The following is a 17,292-nucleotide window of genomic DNA, read 5'->3' as shown; positions in this document are numbered from 1 at the left end:
TGTGAAAACCATCCAAATACAGGTACATTTCCACCCAGTCAGCCAAGCTCACCTGGTCCTGCTCTAAATATTTTCTACTTTTCCACCTCTTCAAATTTACACGCCTCCAAATGTGACTTTACTTTCTGATACCTCGGGAGTGTAGGACAGAAAAAAGATGTCCCTGCTTCTGAGCATTGACTTGTATTGTTTTAGTCAGTGGGGTAGCTCGATGGGTTTCTCCCTTTCCCCGAATGATCATTAGGTTACAGTGGTGATTCTCATCATCAGCATCTGCTACCCGGTGGGTTGTATCACCCAGTGATGCTGTCTGACTCCTTACATCCACTTCCTCAGCAGTTAGCTGCCCCCCCCCTCCGCCGCCGCCACGAGCTGCCTGATTTTTGGGGCACACATCCCTGTTCTCTGCAGGTGGGGATCCCCCCACTTTACTCCCCATGGGTTACAGCATGAGAGCTCCAGCTATCCTTCCAGGACTCCTGCTTTCTCTCCTTTCTCTGCTTTCTCCTCTGCATCATCTCTTGTGAAGATAAATAAAGGAGTGATTAAATACTTCAGAACACAGAAGCCTTCCCTGGTGTATTATTCAGTTATCTAGCAATTTACCATTTCAGCTATTTTTCCATAAATACGTATTTGGGTGTCTGTGTGGGCCAGGCAGCATGCCAAGCACTCCATGCCTTCAAGGAGCCCCTCAACCCTATGTTCCTCCAGTCATTTCCCCCTCACAGCCCAGCTTCTAGAGAAAGTAACATCTACTTGCTAATCCCCTGTTGTTCCCCATGCATTCCATTATTCTCTGGGTGTGTCGCTTCTGTCCCCACTGCTGGAGGAGTGGAACCACTCGGGCTAAAATCACTTTTGAGCACCTAGGTGTCCACTGCAGTGGGAACCTCTCAGGTCTGACTTAATCTGGCCCCTGCCCCAGCTTTTGACACTCTTGACCGCTTGTCCCCTTTCTGGATTCTGCCTCCCTGGTTTCTGGGACATTCATCTCACCGGGTGTTTGTCCAACCTCTGCCTCCTTGTTCCCTTCTACTCGGGGTCTCTTTTTCCATTTATTCTTACCCAATGTCCCCCAGCGTCCATCCTTTTTCTTCACACTTGACATGTTTTCCTAGGAAATCCCACCCTCAGCTCTGAATTGCACAGACTCCCACACCTCTGTCTCCAGCCCAGCCCTCTCTCCTGGTCATCAGAGCCCAGTCTTGATGCTTCCTTGATGCATGGCAGTCAACATTCCCAGAGCTGAACTCTTCCCCTCCCCCCCCTCCTCCACAAATATCTAAAATAAATATCTCCAGGGGTGCCTGGGTGGCTCAGTCAGTTAAGCATCTCATTTTGGCTCAGGTCTTGATCTCACAGTTCGTGGGTTCAAGCCCAACATCAGGCTCTGTGCTGACAGCTCAGAGCCTGGAGCCTGCTGCAGATTCTGTGTCTCCCTCTCTCTCTGCCCCTCCCGTGCCTGTGCTCTGTCTCTCTCTCTCTCAAAAATAAATAAACATTAAAAAATAAACAAATAAAATAATAAATAAATAAATAGATAGATAAATAAATAAATAGATAAATAGATAAATAAATAAATAAATATCTCCAGAATCTGTTTCCTCCCTGCTCTTCTTCTACTGCCACTTCTTTAGATTGAGACTCATCTTCTGTTTTCTCCTAAAGGGAAGGCCTCTGCCTCTAGGCTCCCTTCCTCTCACTCTGCCCCTCTCTCATTCCTAGAGTGATCTTTCCAAAATGCTCACAAGATTGTGCTGTTCCTCCATTAACATCCCTTTAAAAAAAAAAAAAGTTTATTTATTATTGAGAGACAGAGAGACACAGAGCATGAGCGGGGGAGGGGCAGAGAGAAAAAGAGACACAGAATCCGAAGCAGGCTCCAGGCTCTGAGTTGTCAGCACAGAGCCCAACGTGGGGCTTGAACTCATGAACCGTGAGATCATGACCCGAGCCGAAGCCAGACGCCTAACCGACTGAGCCACCCAGGTGTCCCCATTAACGTCTCTTCTAAATGAGTGTCCATGATACACATTGAAGTGTCTGTTCTTCGTCATGGCAGATCAGGACTTCTCCCACTTGCCCTACTCTTTCCTCACTATTATACACACCCTGCCCTGCGGTGTGCAGATCTCTTTGTGGCTCCCTGTTCCTCTCCTCACAGCGCCTTCACACCCCCATTTCCTCTGCCTGGAGTGTGATTCCTTCCTTCCTTAACTGACCAACCATCACTCATCCTTCAAGCCTCACGTCAAGTATCCCCCCTTCCATGAAGCTTTCCTGACACCTCCCTCACCTCCAAGTCAGGCCAGGCCCCCTCCTAGTGTCAGAATGTCCCATGTGTGTCTCTGTTATGTCACTTTTCACACAGGGTTGTAGTTGTTGGGGCACTAACCTCTGTCCCCTACTCCCTGTGAGCTACCTGAGGGCAGCAGGTACTGAGACCGGCCCTTGTTCTCTCAGAATGCTGTGTGTTCAATGAATGAATCAATAAATGAAATCTGTCTGGGGAGACAGACATTAACAATTACCAGGCAATTCATGGCAAGTGACAAAGCTGAGAAGTATGTGGAAGGTGCTATGGAAACCCAAAGGAGCAGGCACCTAATCGGTCCGAGGTGAAGGATCAGGGAAGGCTTCTCAGAGGAAGTGGTTTCTGAGATGCAGAGGCACCCAGGATGTCTGAGGCACAGACGCTTGAGAAAGACACTCCTCAGGACACTGTAATAGATGGTTGGAGGAGTAGCTAACTTTTGAGTCTAGAAAGGTGGACAAGAAGTGGATTAGAGCTCACTTCAAATACCCTTATGTTTATGCAATACTAAAATAGTTAGACATCATATTTATTTGGGGCTTGTTTATTTCTGGTTTTGTTTATCCTGTCTGACTCCTGCTATAAGATTTCCGTTTTCTTAGCAATGTCCTCTTGGCATCTAGGACAATATTTTGCCCAGCAATTAAACCTATTTCACAGACTGATAAAAAGAGGCAGATGGTTCCATTTTTCAAAGCAAAATGTTTCTAAATGGTATTAATCAGTTTGTTTGTTTGGCTTTTTTCATTAAACATCATTTCTGAGAGGTTAGAGACAAAAACTGAAGATGTGAAAGGAACTACTTTTAATTACGCAGTGTTGTAATGGGATTTAACCCACCAAAAACATAATCTCATTGTTTGCCCATTGTCTTTAAAATAGTGGTTTATGAAGCATCTGGATGGCTCATTTGGTTCAGTGTCCAACTCTTGATTTTGGCTCAGGTCATGATCTCACCGTTGGTGAGTTTGAGCCCCACGTCGGGCTCGGTGCTGACAGCATGGAGCCTGCCTGAGATTCTCTCTCTCTTCCGCTTTCCCTGCCCCTCCCCCACTTGCCCTCTCTAAATAAATAAATAAATACTAAAAAAGTTAAATAAAATGATGATTTATGTAAGAACATAAAAGACATAATGAAAATGTATCAATTACTTTGATCTGCCTATTAGAGCCTAGGACACTCTAAGCTTTCAGCAGGAGCATGTGGATGGAATGCATGCCCTTCAAGGCCACTGTCTTCCTCCTCCCTCACCAGGCCACGGGGGCCTCTCCTAACGTCACAACTGACTTCAAGGGTTCTTTGTGTATTATAGTTTCACTTATGGAAGGAGGTCTTTTTATTCAAAGATTTTAATACATAGTGCAAGGTGCTGGCATTTGCCAAATTAAACATGCTAGGGAGCTGAAGGATATTTAGTAAATCATTGATACTTCATAGTGTGGTAGTGTTTAGATATGAGTGGTGCCCAACACCTGTACTGCTCAGGTTAAAATCAAACTCCCTGAAGACATTTCTTGAAGACAATACCAATCCCCTTGTAACTTGGATTACTTTTATAACATAAATTTATTGTGCTGTCTTCCCCTGCCCCCCCCCCCATATACAGAAATTTCCATTTATGAGATTTTCTATAGAAAGCATGCACACAGCAATATAAAAGTTTTCTTAGGAAATACCATTCCAGAATACATGGCATCAGACATGAGTATCTTTCATGGACAATATTATTTCCTTAATACATGAGATAAAATCGCCATGAGTGAAGGAAGGGAAATCAAAGTAATAATATCTGAAAAGCGGTGTCATAGATCGGAATGGATGATACACAGTCAAAATGAAATAACAGAAAAGCAAGGAATCCAGGTAATGAAAAGAGCTTGGTAACAAAACAAACAAAACAAAACAAAAATGAAGATAAAGGACCATGTGAACATAGGCCTGCGTTTGAGGTTGCACTACACAGGAAAAAGAGGAAATGGAAACTCTTTATGATGACCTCTAGGGTTTCTTCTGGTCTGAGATTTGATGGTTCTACAATAATTTTTTGTTTGAGTTTGTTTTAAAACTGAGGATTAAATTGTTTTATGGGAGAGGCCAAAGCGGGTTCACAGCGGGTTCACCATTTCTCTGTGGGGTATAAGGCTGCGAAAGTAAACATCTTTCTCTTTTTTCCCCTCCCCTCTCTTCTTCCTCTCTCCTTTTCTTCCTTTCTCACTCTACATTAAACAGCTACTCTGTCCTACTGTGTGTAGGTTCTGTGCCAGGCATAGAGGTAAAGGAATCTCTCCAATCTCAGACCAACAGCCATGGACACAGGGTATACAAACAACAATGGCAAGACAAAGGAGGCAATTGTTGATCCTCTTTCATGGGTCAGGAAAGACTTCAGGTGGGAGAGCATAAGAAGGAGGTCCTTAAAAACCGCGTGGGGATGAAAAAGAGAAAGAGGCAGGGAAAGCACGGCTGGCATAGAGAATACCACCACAGGGGCCCAGGAGGAGAGTGGGGAAAGAGGATATGGAACACAGAGGGTCATCAAGGGATTTAAGCAGTGTTGCAACATGATCAGAGTCATCTTTCGCTTCCATTTTGATACCTTGATTTGATACCTAAGTGATACATATGCTTGATATGTTGAGTTGTTTTAAGGAGTTGAAGTGCTTTAAGGAGCACATGAAGTGCTGAGTGTAATGACTAAGCATAAACAGGTACTTGGAACTCAATACGATGTTCTAAGACAGATAGGATATGCACTAGATTTCTTTATTTCTACAAATCATACCCAGCCCAGCCCTATCCACAAGGTGGCCCAAAAGACATTTTCCAGAATTCTTTCCTTCTCCTTGAAACAAACAAGAAGTATTTACAGCTTTAAGAAGATAGGAAGGGACTGTCCTGTGGTTCCCAAGGTCAGCTACAGGGTCCTTCACCTAGACTTCCAGACATCGGCATGCTCCCATGACACTCAGTCAACACAGAAGTCACCCCTTCCATGTCCTGACTCTCCAGAGACTGTTAGAAGGGTGCTAAGGTACCCGTCACTAAGATATCAAAAGTCTCAACCCCATTCCCAGTTGGAGGTGGAGGTGTCCAACACCTCTGGGGATTGGATCCTCTTCAATTCAACCCTCAAAACACTAAAATCAGTTTGTTGGTGGGAATGCAACGTGGCACAGCCCCTTTGGAAACTAGTTTGGCAGTTTCTTATGAGGTGAAATGCACACTTAACTCTGTGACTCAACACTCCCATGAGTAAGTATTTACCCAAGGGAAATGAAAACTCACATTCATGCGAAAATCTGAAAGCAAGTGTTTATAACAGCTTTATTCATAATCTCCAAAAACTTAAAACAACCCCCAAAAAGTACATCCACACAATGGAATACTACTCAGCAATATAAAGGTATGAAGTACTGATAGGTACGGGATGCAGGAATCTCAAAAGCATCACAATAAGTAAAAGAAGCCAGACGCAAATGACTTCATGCAGTATTCTTCCACTTCAGTAGTGTTCTGGAAAAGGCAAAACTATAGGGACAGAAGAGACAGCATGCTGGGCATATGAAGAGGGGAAATTTTTTTGGCTAACAAAATTGTTCTATGTCTTGACTGTAATGGTGATTGTGCAACTGTATTTGTCAAAAGTCATAGAATAATATGCCAAAACCAGGAAATTTTACTGTGATTAAATTACACATCAGGAAAAAAGAAAAGGGAAAAAAAATGCCACCACATCGCCCTCCCTTTCCTTCCCTTTGGGGATTTAACCAAACCAAAGGAGAGTTCACCCACCTGATGCACGGCAAGCCAATAGAAACTGACATTGGGCTTTAACAGTGGAGGAAGATAGGCTATTTATTGGTGTGGTGCCATCTAGAAGAAGGGGAGCTAATCCTCAAGTCCCGGATGCCCTGACAGCTTACAAGCAGGAGTTTTTGAAGGGTGAAAAGTCAGGATAAGGGTTTCATGCTCTTGGATCGTGCTGATTGATTAGGCGTAATCAATGGCCAGCTACGATATTTCCTTTCTTGATCATCTTGTCCCTTCCGGTGACTCTCCGGTTTCAGTGTGATTGTAGTGAGGTGGTGGTTCTGCTTTAGGGGACTGGAACTGTAGGATGTTCCGGGCAGATGACATTAGCGATGTCATCTCTAGAACAGAAAGGGAAAGGTTCTACATCCTGTGACTATTATTGCTATTTTCTTGCAAACACGGCACATTATGTTTGTTATCTCAGGCAGAACAGCATCCCACAGACTTTTTGGGAAACAACTTTATATGTTATTTCCTGAGGCAATTTTAGAGGCTTCTTTAACAGTCACTAAGGGCTATGTGACTCTGGTCAGAGGCAGGGAGGAGCCATAGGTCTGAATTGTGGGACCTGGGGGTGGGGCGGGGGGAGGGCATTGCATCCCTGGTTTCAGGAACAATCTGGCCAAGTTTCCTTGAATGGCCAAAATTTCCAGCAAACAGAGACCTGCTTAAAGATTTTTTTTATGCTTGGAAACTTCTCTAGCTTGGAGGCCTTGTAATCACATGCAAAAATAAATGTTAAAGTGCTATTATGTGGCTCCCACAAAACAAAGGTCTATGCTTCTGGAAGGGAGACAAATTGATTCATCTGCAGCTGCACCGGGTGGTGATGGTCGGGGGTTGGGGGGGGACCCAACAAACAAAACACAAATGTCAGTATAGGAGTCTTTTGGACTTAGTGATTTCAAGTTTGTTTGTTTTTAAGCAAATAACTCCCGAACAAATTGAACTTTCAGAAGGGGGGGGGGGGGGTTGCAAATAATGCCTCGATGAGATGACCCTGAAGAAAAACAAAGACAATAACACTTCTTGAACTATTTTCTGCTCCATTCTCTCTCAGAATAGCATCCCACCACAGGATTTGTTCTTCAGGCTGAGTCTGCTGGAGTGAAGGGGGGGCGATGGAGACAGCAGGGGTTCAAGAGAAACGGGGAGTGCAGAGGGACATGGTGGCGGGGGGGAGGCAAGGAGTAAGTAGAGAAACATGGTCAATTCTCACGGGTATAATCCTTTCAAGGGTGCTCTAACAGGAAACAGCTGGAAGAGAGGGTGCTTTAGCTAGGATGGCCATGGGAGGCCTTTCTGAAGATGGGACCTGTACACAGGTCTAAAAGATGAGGCATCAAAGGTACCAAGGCACAGAAGCCACAATTCCAGGAAGAGGGACCAGCAGATGGGAAAACGCTGCAGGAAGAATGAGCCATGGAAAGGCAGCCAGGGAGGCTGGGAAGTACTGAACAAGTGTGAGTTGTGGGTGGTAAGGTGACGCAGAGAAGAAGGGGGGGGATCTAGGGCCTCTGCTACTCCACGTGGAACAAAATATATAAGATTTTAAGCATGAGAGTGAGAAATCTGAATTACACCATTTTGGATTTATTTGTTTATTTTGTGTGTGTGCACGCATGGATGGGTTGGAAATGGGAAAGCCGTGAACGGAGGTCACTCTGAGAGTTTTGGCTTGGAAAAAAGTGGTAAAACTTGCTTTTTTTTTTTTTTTTTTAAAGAAATAGGAAACTGGTTTTATTCAATATTTAAAAAATAAGCAAAGCTATAATAATTAAAACAATGTGGTGCTAGCAGATTAACAGCTGTTAAAATTTATTTAACACATAAAATGTATCAGATATCATTCTAAGAACTTTATATGTATCACACCTTCAAGCCTCACAAAAACCCTACAAGACAAGGACTTTGCAGTGCTATTTTAAGGCTGAGGAACAAAGGCACAGAGAGATTAAGTAAAATGTCCCAAGCCCCAGTGGTCTTACATGGTCTGGTTCCAGAGCCCATGTTATAACCACACATCATATGACCTGTTGGCACCAATGAGATGGCTAAGCTCATGAGACAGAATATGGAATCCTAATCAGTCCCAAATATACCTAAATCTTAGTCTATCATAAAGGCACCATCACAAATCAATGGGAATTAATCAATAAACTGTGCTTGAAATTTTTCCAAAGCATTTGGAGACTCTTTTGTAAAACTTCCTTTGACACATTCACAAAGAGACATTAAATAAAGATGGATTAAAGAATTAAATGCCAAAAACACAAACCATGAAAAGTTAGAAAAAAAATGGGACAGAAAAGCACTTTCTAGAAAAATTAAAAAAAAGGAAAAGTACTTTCTAGAAATGAAAGTAATGGAAGAAATCGCAAAGGAAAAAAATCAACAGGTTTGACTTCAGAAAAATTAAGGACTATAATGTAAAACAATTCAGAACCAAAATGAAAAGAAATTGCTTTCCAGAAATATTGTATCCAATTTTCATTATGGTTCACAAGATTGCATCAATTTATACACTTGCTTGCAGTATTTGAGAGCTCTCATACTTTATCAGCATTGGCCATAAAAATTTTAAAAACATTTTCCAAACTGACAACAAAGGAAATGCTAGGTTTCTGTTATTATAATTAGCATTTTAAAAGTCTTGTGATTTGGAATACCTATGTGATCTCTTTATTGGCCATTTGTATTTTGTTTGTGAGATCGTTGCTCATGCCTTTCTCTGTTTATCTGTGGGGATTTTAGCCTTATTGATTTGTGGGAGCACTTTATGGATTAGGAGAGTACAGGGTTTTTTTTTTTCATATTTGTAGAAAACATATTTTCCCAGTTCATTGTTTACTTTTTCATTTCTATTTTACATTTTTTTTGCTATTGTTAGTGGATTTTTTTTTCAAGCCAGTTGTGTATACAGAAAAGCTATTGATTTTTACATCTTTGTGACCTGTTATCTTATTGAACTCTTTTTAGCTCTAGGAGTTTTCAGTTTATTCTGTCTTGGTTTTTTTTTTTTTTTTTTTTTCGGTCCATAATAATATCATCCACAAAAACAAGGGAGGGATAAATTGAGGAAAAGAGGAAAGGGGTGGGGGTGGGGATCATGGGGAGGATACTTTCTCCTCCTTGCTAATAATAAACTCTTATTTAGGCTTGATATGCTATTTCTTTAGCTCGAATTTCCAGCAAATATGGTCGTAATCAATTTGATAGCTTTTTTTTATTCTAATGGGAACGTCCCTAGAATTTCACTCTTAAGTATGAAGTTGGCTCCTGATTTGATATAGAAATTAATAAGTATCTTAGGAATGATTTTTCCAGTCTAAATATTGTAGCAGGATATAATTCCTATCAAAGATGGTAATAGGAATAAAAGCAAAACTTTAAACTTAATGCAGAAAACACAGTGGCAACACCACACATTTTTGAGGGCAGAACAAAAAGTCCTCCTCAACTATTTTCTCTCTTATGGGACAATTAAAAACAAACAAACAAACAAACAAACAAAAAACCAGTCCCTTGATTTTCCTTTGGGCAATACTCCTCCTCCATTTGTAGAAATCAACCCCTGGTTGCTTAAACTGAAGTTTAATTTATTTTTTTTTTAATTTTTTTTTAAGGTTTTATTTATTTTTGAGACAGAGAGAGACAGAGCATGAACGGGGGAGGGGCAGAGAGAGAGGGAGACACAGAATCAGAAGCAGGCTCCAGGCTCTGAGCCATCAGCCCAGAGCCCGACGTGGGGCTCGAACTCACGGACCGCGAGATCGTGACCTGAGCCGAAGTCGGACGCTCAACCAACTGAGCCACCCAGGCGCCCCCTGAAGTTTAATTTATATACATTATGTCAATTTAAACGTACAATTTGATGAGTTTTGACAGATGGACACACTAGTGAAATTACCACAATCACAATGCTGACAATTTCTATCACCCCCAAAAGATTTCTCCTGCTCCTTTGCAGTCCAACTCTCCCTCTGCCCAAAACCCCAGGCAACTACTGACCTGCTTTTTTTGTCATTATGGATTACTTGGCATTTTCTGGAATTTTATGTAAATGGACATACTGTATGGACTCTTTTGTATCTGTGTGATTTTTGTTTGTTTGTTTGTTTTTAGTTAGCTCCATTCCTACTTCTAGAAAGGTAGAGATGGGCCCTTGAGAGGTAAAGAAATGGGGTGCTACTAACACATTCCATTTCCTGGAATGAACTGTAAGGTCCCCTGGAACCACAAAGAATAATCTTACTTTAGGAAATTAGTGAGAAGCTCTAATATTAGTGGTCAGAGAGCGTCAATTAGATCCTTTGCATTTTGAGGATTTACAAGGAAAAGTGTACTTACTCCTGGCATTGATGCTTACTCCTTGGAAGGGAAAGGGGAATAGATGTTTTGAGTCCACGAAGGCTTAGACTCCAGAACCAATCATGACCCAGTGCTCTGAAATTCTGAAGATGACCATGTGTGTAAACTGAAAAGACTCACCGAGGCACTCAGAGAGATGGCCACTCAAGTGTGCCCAAATTGCTAACCATGGAGATGTCTCCTCTTGAAAACCAGATGTGGACCCCTACGCTATCTGGGGTGCAAGCCAAGAGAAATGATCATGGAGAGCAACCACCTTGAAAACCCAGTACCCTGGGGATTTAGGGAGGTCATATGTGTACATTAGTTTCTCATTCTCATACCACAAACTTAGTAGCTGAAAACAAAACAAATGGGGGCACCTGGGTGGCTCAGTTGGTTGTGTCTAACTTCCGTGCAGGTCATGATTTCATGGTTTGTGGGTTCAAGTCCCGCATCAGGCTCTGTGCTGACAGCTCAGAGCCTGGATCCTGCTTCAGATTCTGTATCACCCTCTCTCTCTGCTCCTCCCCTGCTCATGCTCTGTCTCTCTCTCTCAAAAACAAATAAACATTGAAAACAAAACAAATATATTATCTTATATTTCTGGAGGTCAGAAGTCCAAAATGGGTTTCACTGAAGTAAAATCTAAGTATTGGTAGATCTGTGTTCCTTCTGGAAGCTCTGGGAACGAATCCAATTCCTTACCTTTTCAGCTTCTAGAGACTGCAAGCATTCTTTGGCTCCTGATTCTCTTCCATCTTGAAAGCTAGCAATGGTCAGTCAACTCTTCTTCATGATGCCATCCTGCTCGATCTGACTCTTCTGCAATCCTCTTCCCCTTTTAAGGACCTTTGTGATTACATTTGGCTCAGCCAACTAATCCAAACTAATCTCCTTATTTTAAGGTCAGTATTTTAGCAACCTTAACTCCACCTGCAATCTAAATTCCCCTTTGCCACATGACGTATTACATATTCATTAGAGGTTTTGAGAATTAGGAGTGGACATCCTCAGAGAGTGGTGCTGGTGGTATGATTTTGTCGACAACAGTTTGTGAACTGAAGGAGCTACAAAGAGCTACCACTCTGAGAAACACACACCAGCCTCCTGGCTAGGCTAGAGAGGGCCATCCAGGTGAGTTCAATTTTCTAGCTCACCATCATGAGAGTCCATACACAGTCATCCTGGGCAACGAGGGAAATGACCACGAGTGGGAAGGAAAACCTGTGAAGAACCCAGGAGGCCAGCCCTAAATGTACCACAGCACAGAACCAGGATTGTTTGTTCAATTCTGCAGGGCAGTTTGCAACAGAATTCACAACCAGGTTGAGGAGCAGCAAGAAGCTGGGCAGTTGTGGATGGTCCAACACCAGGGCTCTCCCCACTGGGGATGTGGAAGTTGGGACTTCCTGTTTTTTAAACAGACTTTTTTTTTTTTTCTTAGAGAGAGAGAGAGAGAGAGAGAGAGAGCAAGAGCATGAGCAGAGGAAGAGGGGCAGGAGAGAAGGAGAATCTTAAGCAGGAGCTCAGCTTGGAGCCTGACTTGGGGCTCAATCCCATGACCCTGGGATCATGACCTGAGCCAAAATCAAGAGTAGGATGCTCAACCAACTGAGCCACCCAGCCGTCCAGGGACTTACTTACTTTTTTTTTTTTTTTTTTTTTTTTTTAAATATCATGAGCACCTACAACAGCTCATGTGGAAAGGGAGATATATTGGATATTAAGCCTTCTGCCGAGAAGATAAGTAGGTATTTGAGGCAGAATTACTGAAAATAAACAAAACACAATGAACAAGGTATCAAAAATTGAAATCAAGATAAGATCCAGCACTGTACGTAAGAAAACAAAAAGAGTAAATGAAAAAATCCCGTTATTCTGAGGATGAATCCATCCATGTAAGATCATGTTTCATCACTTTACAAAAGTAAGGCAGTCCTGAGAGTTCTTTATTTGTTATGTTGCCCAGTAGCTGATACAGAAGGATTCAGATATGGTTCTTGCCTTCAAAGTTAAGCAAGAAGGTTGCATAGTAGTTTCTGAAATACTAAAATGAATGTTTCATTTTTATAATCCCATTTTACCTGTTGATGAATAGACTGCACCATTTAAATTTTCTGTGAAAATTGGGAAAGCAAAATATAGAGAATAAATCTTATATAGATGTTTGAGAGATCCTTCCTGTTTAGAATGAACATTTAAGCAGTTTTGTGGTCAGATAACAATATGGACTGTACTGATCTTTGCAGAATGAAGTTCTTTCTGATAAGTTCTCAAGGTATCAATATCCATGGATGAAGATAATGTATTGTAAAGGGAAGTGGGTTGTAGTCTCTATCTAGAGACTTTAAGGGATTGCAGTCATGTACATTACACATGTTGCCGTCTTTAATTCCTTGATAAGGGGGTGTACAGACAATAATATGAGAAAGGGGTCTCTGCATGGTGCCTGTTTGCAGGGTATGGCATCTCTTCAGGTGAGCCAGCCATCACCTTACCACCGCACTTTATTTTGACCACGGTGTCATGATACAATCCTTGATAGTTCTCTAGGTCTCACCTATTGTAGCCTCACATGGGGCTCTGGGCTTTTTTTTTTTTTTTTTGATTTTTTTTTTTCTATTCCTATTTTTTTTCTTTTTTCTTTTCTTTTCTTTTTTTTTTTTTTTTTTTTCTATTTCTACATCTCTACACCAATGTGGGGCTCAAACTCACAGACCTGAGATCAAGAGTTGCCCACTTTACCAACTGAGCCAACCAGGCACCCCAAGGCCCTGGTTATCTTATGAGAACATCATAGGAATTTCTTCTTAGATTTTGCCTGCAAGACTAACTCTTCATATCTTGAAATGTCTTCAGCTACTCTAGTAAATAACCCTCAGTGTTCTAAAAGGGATAAGACCCTCTTCCTCCCTCTTATGAAAATTGCTTGAGGCTTTTCTAATCTTCCTTACAGGTCTTATCTATAGATTGTCCTCAGAAGACTCTCTCCCCCTGGTAATTTCCCTCCCTTTACTCAAATACTCTACACATCTCTCTCACAGCAGTCCTTAATCACTGCTTATCTCTGTGGCTACTTTATCTCCTCACTTGAGACTCTGGCTTTTGAGGGAAACACAGTTCTTGGAAGCTTTCTGAGGTCTGGCTTTATATCCTGGGCACCTGACTTATGCTGATGGCCTCTGCCTAGAACACCTTTGTTCCCACTGTCTGGCTAACTAAATTAACTTACTCATCCTTGAGACCTCAGTTTGAATTTTAATTCCCCAAAGAAGCTTTCTCTGCCCCCAGACTAGATCAGAGGGTCTACAATATCTATCATATCATATTTGGGTGGTCATTTTTGTTTGTTTGCCTGTTTTCTTTTGTTCGGGTGGCCATTTGTTCAATGTCTTTACTTTCCACTAGAAAGTAAACCATATGGGTTTCCTTGCCATTGCCACTGCTGGGCCCAGCTCAGTGCCTGGTACAGAGCAGGGGCTGAATAAATGTATTTTGACCTAATGAAGTAAAGGAGTAATGACCGTCAGGGCAGCTCTGAGTTTAGCACGACGGTTGAAAACATGGGCCATAGTCTCTTTGGGCAAGTTATTTAGGCTCTTTGTGCCTCTTGTAGAATGGGGCTTAGAAGAGAGGCCAGCATAGACTGAGCCCTAAATGGTACGTACCAACACCTTAAAAACCTACCTCTCTGCAATCACGGCATTTTCATGATCACCACATTCAACTGTTGCTTTTCTAATGCACTTACCCGGCTCACATCAATATAAATATTTCATCTAATCTCTTTGTATATTTTTAGAGCTTACTATCCTGTTTCCCTAAGTTCCCAGGGCTGACTTCTCTATCAGTGCAGGAGGCACAGTGCCCAGGGCCCACAACCCTTGTAGATGCCCACAGAAGTGTTTTAATTTCTCCTAAAATTTGAGAGAGGGGGAAAAAAAACACCTTAAACTTTAAAGAAAATGTTTACATATATAAATATATATGACCTATATTTTATATATATTTCATATACATGCCATTTATATATGCTTTACACATGGCTTTTATATAAACTATATCAAATATATTTGCTTTTTACCAACAAATCTATTATATATATAACATACATACAAATATGTATATATTACGTATTATATATATATGTGTGTATCTGTGTATCTATGTATATATCTATCTATCATCTGTCTGTGTATCTATGGAGGAGGAAGGATGCCATGAAGGCATCAGGCCTGGCGCTCCCAGCCTGCCGCTCTATGTACCCGAGTCTTCCGGGTTCAGTAAAAAGAAATAACTGAAATGCCAGTGCGGTGGCATCACAACCTCTGCGCACCATTGAGTGGTTTAGCGCAAGGGCAGGCTGCTCAATGTGAAAGGCCACCCAGCAGCAGGTGATCTCTCCATCCCAGCCCTTTCCTCCGAAAGAATGCGCTCCACCTTCAGAACCTGCGGTGGAGAGCGCTGGGCTCCCCTTCCTCACCAGCCGGTCCCCTGCCGCTGGGCTGGTCCCGGGTTCCTCAGGCAGGTTTCCTGCCACACTCATCTTTTCCCACCCTGGTGTGCCCCGTGCCCCGAGGGACGCAGCCTCCTGCCCCCAGCCCGGTGCTGGTCCCCTACCTTGCAGTGGTTCTTCAGGTTTCCTCTTCATCGCTCACCTCTCTCCTCCTCCCTTCCTCCTCTTCACTCATGGTTCCTGCACACTGTCTGCTTTTCTCAACATCGTGGGTTGTTTTTGATTCCAGATTTCAGGCACTCTGTTTCTCTTGCTACCTATTTTCTTTTTATTAGCTTCATGGTATTGTGTTCTTTTTATTATTATTATTTTCTCACCTTCGTTTTCTTTATCTGAGTATAGTTGACACACAGTCACATTAGTTTCAGGTGTACAACGTAGCGATTTGACAAGTTTATACATCGTGCTGTCTTCACCACAAGTGCAGCTACCATCTGTCCTGTTACATCTCTATTACAATATTGCTGACTATATTCCTTATGCTGTGCTTTTTATTCCCGCGACTTACTCATTCCATAACTGGAAGCCTCTAGCTCCCTCTCCTCTTCATCCAGTTTGCCCGTCCCCCATCCCTTTCCCCTTTGGCAAACCAGCAGTTTGTTCTCTGTATTTAGAGGTCCGATTCTGCTTTTTGTTGATGCCTTTTTTAGATTCCCATCTAAGTGGAATCACATGGTGTTTGTCTTTCTCAGTCTGACTTATTTCACTTAGCATAATACCCATTAGGTCTGCCCATGTTGTCTCAAATGGCACAATCTCATTCTTTTTTATGGCTGAGTAATATTCTGTTACATATACAAATACAAACACACCACATTTTCCTCATCCACTCCTCTATCCAACTTAGGTTGCTTCCTTATCTTGGCTGTTGTAAATAACACTGCAGTAAACATAAGGGTGCATAGATCTTTTTAAATTCGTGTTTTTGTTTTCTTTGGGTAAATACCCAATAGTGGAATCATATATGGCATTTGTATTTTTAATTATTTGAGGAGTCTCCAAGTATTCTCCATAATAGCTACTCCTTCTTTTCTTTTCTCCTTTTCTTTTCCTTTCCTTCTCTTCTCTTCTCTCCTCTCCTCTTCTCTTCTCTTTCTTCTCTCTTTCTCTCCTTTGCCCAGCTCCCTTTCAGACTTCTCTTAGTTCTTTTTCTTTTCCAAGCTCTCTTTAAAAAAAAAATGTCCCTTTTCTGTTTTTTGCTTCCTCTTCCTCTGAGGCCTTGGCCGTTCCCTCCCACTGCTAACCAGGGCTGTGGAAACTCCACCCCTGTTCTGACTGGCAGAGCCCTGGGGACATCAGCTGCCTCAGCCATGAGGACCACTGGAAAGGAGACTTCATGTGTGGCACAGACCTCTTCTCCCAGAATTGGGCCTCCATGCACAGGCACTAATTAGACCATTCACTTTTTAATGAAGACATTGGGAAGGAGAGAAATAGGAGGCAAATGTGTTGCACATTCTGATGTTTGACTGTGTATCATGGTCTAAATCACTGGGTGCTACCCACTGTTGTGCAGAGAAAAGGTAGTTTGGATGGGGTGTTGGGGTGTCGATGGGGGTTCAGAGCCGACAGCCAAGAAAGAATTCTTGAGGATGTCTTTGATGCAAAAAGGTGATTTTATTAAAGCACGGGGACAGGACTGTGGGCAGGAAGACCTGCCCTGGGGTCCTGCAGAATGACTGCTTATATACTGTGGGATTGGGGGAGGTCAAGTCAAGAGGAAGGTTCTCAAAGGGATTTCCATTTGCTGAAGAGGATTTACACATTGCTGGAGGCCCAGCTATTGTTTTTCCCTCTACTAAAGCATTATGATTAAGATAGTAGCCAGTTCATGGGATTAGGCTCTTGATGAGATATTTGCAAACTGATGGAGACACTAGCAGTTTAACCATTTGTTTCCTGTCCTTTCCTTTGTTCTTGGGCAGCCAGGAGTGCCTGAGGAATACCACAAATCCCACCTGGGGACAAATCCCACCTGCTTGTTTGCAGGGTGTCAGCTTGCCTTATGCTCCCACATCAGTTTCTTTGTTTTGTTTATATTTGACCTGCTTGCCTTTGCAACCCAACACATTTTTCCTCTCCCCCATACACACACCAGTTCGTGGTGGGGCAAAATTAGTTGTTCAATTTGGGACAAAATGTAGATAAAGCCTGTAAATTAAACAGTCTCTTTAGCAAATATTTAGGCTTTACTTTGGGTTAAAGTGTCCAGAATCTCTGAGGCTTTCCTCTCCCCTGCTTCTTCGTAATGTGGAAGGGGGTTGGGGGCAGGGAGGCTTAGGCGTTGTCCTTC

The sequence above is a fragment of the Panthera onca genome, chromosome B2 (assembly GCF_046562875.1).
Source record: "Panthera onca isolate mPanOnc1 chromosome B2, mPanOnc1 haplotype 2, whole genome shotgun sequence".
NCBI lineage: Eukaryota > Metazoa > Chordata > Mammalia > Carnivora > Felidae > Panthera > Panthera onca.
This window is presented reverse-complemented; position numbering follows the sequence as displayed.